Genomic DNA, 6,133 nt, shown 5'->3' with positions numbered 1-6,133 from the left:
CATAAAGTACGTACGCAGGTATGGGGGGAGAGAGAGGGGGCTCCCAAAAGAGCACGAACGTGTACAAGAGGGGGCGGGGCGTTAAAGACAGTGAGTACGTACGCGGTTTGACTATCTTTTCTAATCTTGATTTTTTTTTTTTTTAAGCATTTAATTTCACAAAACAAAATACTGATTTGTGTGTAACAAATCAGTATTGTGTTTTTTTTTTTCTTTATAAATAATCAGGAGACCAAAAAAAATCGACCGACAATCGTTCAAATATTTTTCGCTACCGTTTGATTGGTAGTTTGGTAGGTAATTTGATTGGTAGCGAGATGAGAAGCAAAAAGACGTCAAACAAAAGCAAATTATTTTTTAAATTCTTTTTTTTTAATTACGGTTCGCACGCTGCACAGTGAATCGACTCATACAATCTAGCTTGACAAAAGTCAGTTCAAGGAATCAATTAGTAGATATTCCCATGATATTACAAAATACTCCCTAGAGATTAATTCAAAATATTAAATAGTGCACGCGTTTTGAAGTGTTAAATCATTAGCGCTCAAGTGTCACTTAAAGATAAACAGATTTTTGTAAAAAAAAATAGCTGCAATTTTGCTGTGTAACAATAACGTATAACTAATTTGTTGTAAATAATAATTAACTCTGCTGTGATGAATTTTACATTAGAGGGTATGTACTTTGTATTTTATCAAAAACTTATTTAAAATAATTGGCATAAATGATATTCTATAGATTTAAAAAAACTATGTTAAAATTGCAACTTTTTCGTTTTTAATTTTCAAAGCGTGTAACAAATTTTATCCAAATATATCCAGGCTGATTTTTTTATATATTGAAGATAATAAATAATTTTTTATATAATATGGCAGTTACATTATTAGAAATAACAAAATTGTTTGGAGATTACAAATAAGAATTTGGACTGATGTTAAAGCAACAAGAAAAAGTTTTTATTAGTATTATTAGTGGAAACTTAAAAATATTTAATGGCAGATTAGAAAAAGTAGAAAAAGACATCGACGATTTAAAACTTAGTTTGAATTTTCTTTCAAGAACAACTAATTGATGAAAAAGTTATGAAAGCAAAAGTTTGCAGTAAAGAAAACAATTCAGAAAGTATACGCATACAAAAAAAATTAAAGGAGATAGAAGATCGGTCGAGACGTAATAATTTAAGAGTAGATGGAATTGGTGAAAATGAAGGTGAAAGCTGGAAGGAAAGCGAAATAAAGGTTAAAAAAGTTTTTGAAGATATCTTATCTGTTAATAATGTCAAAATTGAACGGGCCCATAGAACTGGCAGCAAGGAATTTAAAAAGCCAAGAACAATAGTAATAAAACTTTTAGATTATAAAGATAAAGTCGAAATTTTGAGGAAGTTGAGTAAACTAAAAGGGAAAAATGTTTATATAAACGAAGACTTACGACATCGAAACGACATAAATCCGGAAAGATTTAAAGAAAAAAATGAAAATTGAAAGAGCGGCTGGTAAGTTTGCCTTCATATCTTACGATAAATTGATAATTCGCGATTGGGATGCAAAAAAAAAAGCAATAAGTTTTATAATATTTGTAATTAATTAACGCAATTTTATTTTCATTATTACTATGCATATTTAATGTAAACTGTTTTTAAAAATGGAGAAAAATTTCATATTTAAATCTTCTAATGAAAATGACATCATCGATGATAACGGCACTGGTTCAAATTATTTTAGTCACAAAATGCTAGAAAGTCAATACTCTTCAGTTTCTGAATCATCACAATATCTAAGAAAAACTAAAAACACTTTTTCAATTTTAAATATCAATATTCGAAGTTTAAATAAAAACTTTGAAAATTTAAAAATATTATTGGATACAATTAAACACGATTTTAAAATTATTTGACTGACAGAAACTTGGTGTAAATGCGGTGAAACAAATTATGAATTTGAACTAATTAATTAAACATCAATTCATCAAGCACATGAAGTAAATGCAGGTGGGGGCGTTTGTATTTATATCCACAGTTCAATAAATTTTGTCTTACGTAACGATCTCTGCGTCAATGAAACAGATTGCGAGTCTTTGAGCATTGAATTAGTAAATAATGCAGAAAGAAACACAATTATAAATACTTCTTATAGACCGCCATCTGGAAACTTAAAAAAAATTTAAAACTCATCTTAAAACATTTCTAAACCAAATTATAAATAAAAAAAACATATTTATATGGTCGGAGATTTTAACATCAACCTGATTAACTATGCCTCAAATATTAATGCTAAGAATTTTATAAACACTCTCCTACAATATAACCTTATCCCAACAATAAACAAATCTACAAGAATAACAAATAGGTATTCTACTCTTCTTGATAACATCATAACTAACAACTTTGTTAATAACCCTCTTTACATAGGTATAATACAGACCGATATTTCGGATCATTTTCCTACATTCTTAGCTACAAATAACCTTTTAATAAACAATATTTCCACAAAATCCCCCTTAATTCGGCGACATATCAATGAAAACTCCTTTAAAAAATTTAAAAACTGTTTACAAAATTGCATCGATTGGGATCTAGTACTGCAATCAAATGATGCTAATAATGCATATGAATTGTTTCTTAATCAATTTTGCAAACAATATGAAATAGCGTTTCCAGAAATAAAAAAAATTATAAATAATAAGTCGCTCCAAACTCCCTGGATGTCTAAAGGTTTACTAAAGGTTTGTTTAAAGGTTTACTAAAATCTTCAAAAAAGAAAGAAAAATTATATATAAAATATCTTAAAGAAAAATCTTATAAAAATGAAATAATTTACAAAAATTATAAATATATATTTGAAAAAACCAAAAAATACTCAAAAAAACTTTATTATGCTCAGTTATTAGAAAAAACCAAAAAAAACACTAAATAAATATGGATTTATATGGAAAAAATAATTACAACAAAAGCACGCTGCCAAAAAATCTTTTAATTAATGGAAAGTTAGTCTATGAAAAATCAACTATAGCTAAAGAACTAAACAACTTTGTTAATATTGGCCCAAATTTGGCCTCTAAAATTCCTAATAATTCCATTCCATTCGATTCATACTTAATAACTTATGATAAATTTATGGATGAAAGTGATTTAAAACTGAGTGAGTTGAGAACTGCTTTTAGCAGTCTCAAAAGTAAAAAAAGTGAAGGTTTTGATAAAATTAGTGTCGATATTGTAAAATCAGTATTTGACGTCATTGAACCTTCTTTATTTCACATTTTCAATCTCTCATTAAAGTCATGTATTGTTCCTGATAAGTTAAAAATTGCCCGTATTACACCAATTTTTAAATCTGGAGATAATTCAAATATTTTAAATTAAAGGCCTATATTAATATTACCATGTTTCTCAAAATTGCTAGAGAGAATAGTGTATCACAGACTTTATAATCATCTAACTGAGAATGATATGTTTTATTGCAAACAATTTGGCTTTAAAAATAAACATTCTACTGAAAACGCAGTAGTTGAATTTTCCAATCAAATATCTAACGCCTTAGATAATGACTGTTTTACATTAGGAGTTTTCATTGATCCGTCCAAAGCTTTTGATACCGTAAATCACTATATTCTAATAACAAAACTCGAAAACTACGGAGTGAAAAATAAAAACTTACTTGGGTTCAAAGATTATCTGTCTAAAAGAAAGCAATTTTTATACTATGATCAAACTAATACAATTCCATAGTCCATAACTTGCGGGGTTCCTCAGGGATCTATTTTAGGACCCCTTTTATTCCCGTTGTACATAAACGACTTATACTTATCAACAAATCTTTTAGACCTAATTTTGTTTGCTGATGATTCTAATCTTTTTTTTTCTCACAGAGATGTTAAATATCTTTTTAAAATAGTTAACGAACAGCTATGTAAAGTTAGTGAGTGGTTTGAAAGTAATAAACTTTCACTAAATGCGGATAAAACAAAATATATACTTTTTGATAAAGTAAGTAAATCTGAAAATATTCCTCTTAAATTACCAGATTTTAAAATTAATAACACTTTTATTAAAAGAGAATCATTCATAAATTTTTTAGGAGTAAAATTGTTTGAAAACTTACAGTGGTATTCACATATAAATAGTATTGAAAAAAAATCTCAAAAAATATTGCAATAATGTTTAGGGCGAAACCTTTTCTAAATATATCACCCCTGAAAAAATTGCATTTTGCCTTTATCCATAGTTATTTGTCTTATTGTTATACTGTGTGGGGTAGTACTAACCATACAAAGCTAAAGAAACTCTACAACAAACAAAAACATGCGTGCAGAATAGTATTTGGAGTCGACAGAAGTGTTCCTTGCGAACCACTTCTACGTATGCTCAGTATTTTAAATGTGTATAAACTTAATTTACACCAAGTTTTATTATTTATGTTTAAAACAAAAAATGGGTTATCTCCAAAAATATTTCAATCTTATTTTAATATAAATTAACCAACAAAGTTTTCAGATAACAATTTTATTGTTCCAAAATATAAATTAAAATTAACTTCCTATTCAATTAAATACCGCGGACCTAATCTGTGGAAAAAGTTTCCAGATATTGTTAACAATAAACAGAATACATTAGAGCAATTTAAGGACGAATCAAAACGATTATTATTATTCATGGATATTTCCAACTTAAAATGTTTATTTTAAACTAAAAATAATCACATAAAAAATAGATTTAATTCTATCAGTCATTAATTTAAATTAATACAAAATATTTAAAATAAAAATATATATATATAAAATATCACTGATGATGTTAATAATTTATCTAGTGATTATATTAATTATGAAATTTAATTCCTTGTTGTCTTTTATCCTCAAGAAATTTTATTCTTTTGACTTTTTTATTTTTTATTAATATATTTGTTAAACATTTTAGCAATTGTTTTCAACACTTCTTAAAAAAAAAAAAAAAAAAAAAAACTACTTTTTTTATTTCTAATTATATTAGTTATTTTCGGTTTTCATTTCTATTTGTTATTTTATATATATTTTTACATTCTGTAATGTAGAATTTATTGCTATTATTTCTTTTAAATGGGGCTCGGCGATTAGGCAGAATACGCCTTCTTCTTGCTCCAGCCAATAGTTTATATAAATGTATTTGCAATGTAAACATTTTTAAACGGCAAAATAAATAATAACAATTACAAAAAAAAAAAAAAAAATATTATAACCACAACAATAAGGCGTCTAAATATAAAAATTTGGCTGCCCATGTTTGCCCATTTCATTTTTATCTAATTTTTTTCAGACCGAGTGTATTCTATTACAAAATTGGAGTTATTTGAAGAATGACAAAAACATACAAAGGAAGAATGAAATTCTCTCTTGTGTGACTTTATTCTGAAAGACTATACTACAGAAGATGTTACTAGTGATTCGAAAAAAAGTAATAGAGTTAACAATGGCAAGCATATCCGTTAAATTTGCACAAAAGTGGAATGCAGCCAATAGAAATATGGATCATTTAAAAAAAAAAAAAATAAAAGCTGGTTAGAGGACAATAATTAAGAATTTAAAATAGTAAGTCAGCCTCAAGGTCGGCCAAAGAAAAACTTTGAATACTCATCTTCAAAACCAAAAGACGTAGAGTTGAAGACTTATTGCAATTGCGGAGTGCCAATGAATTAACAAAAGCTGCTGAAATAGCACGTCGTTTGTCGGGTCAAAGAAACGTAGCTACTTCTATTAGAAAAAGTACAGAAACCTTAGAGCGAAGAAAATCCACTGATGTTATTTGTGGTAGCAGGCAGTTGAGTAGCGATGAGGCACTTGTTTATTATGTAGATTCCAAGTGTGTCACTCTTATAAGAAAACAAGAAAGTGGTTAATGAAAGCAGGGAATGAAGTGTTTCCGTCTTACTATAACTCATGTAAATCCAAAAAGTTGTGTTACCCTCCAGAAGAATTTATTTCTATCTCAGAAACACGAGCTGAAATTAAACTTCAAGCCATATTGAATAAAACAACTGAACGTTTAATTGAAACACTAAGTCAATTTCCGAAAAATGCATCCTCTAATTTGTCGCTTACATTAATAAGCAAATGGGGATGTGACGAGAGTTATGGCCACATTATCTATAAACAAAGATTT

The sequence above is a fragment of the Hydra vulgaris genome, chromosome 12 (genome assembly GCF_038396675.1).
Source record: "Hydra vulgaris chromosome 12, alternate assembly HydraT2T_AEP".
In the NCBI taxonomy this organism is placed as follows: domain Eukaryota; kingdom Metazoa; phylum Cnidaria; class Hydrozoa; order Anthoathecata; family Hydridae; genus Hydra; species Hydra vulgaris.
The sequence above is the reverse complement of the archived record's forward strand: the minus strand, read 5'-3'. Positions refer to the sequence as shown.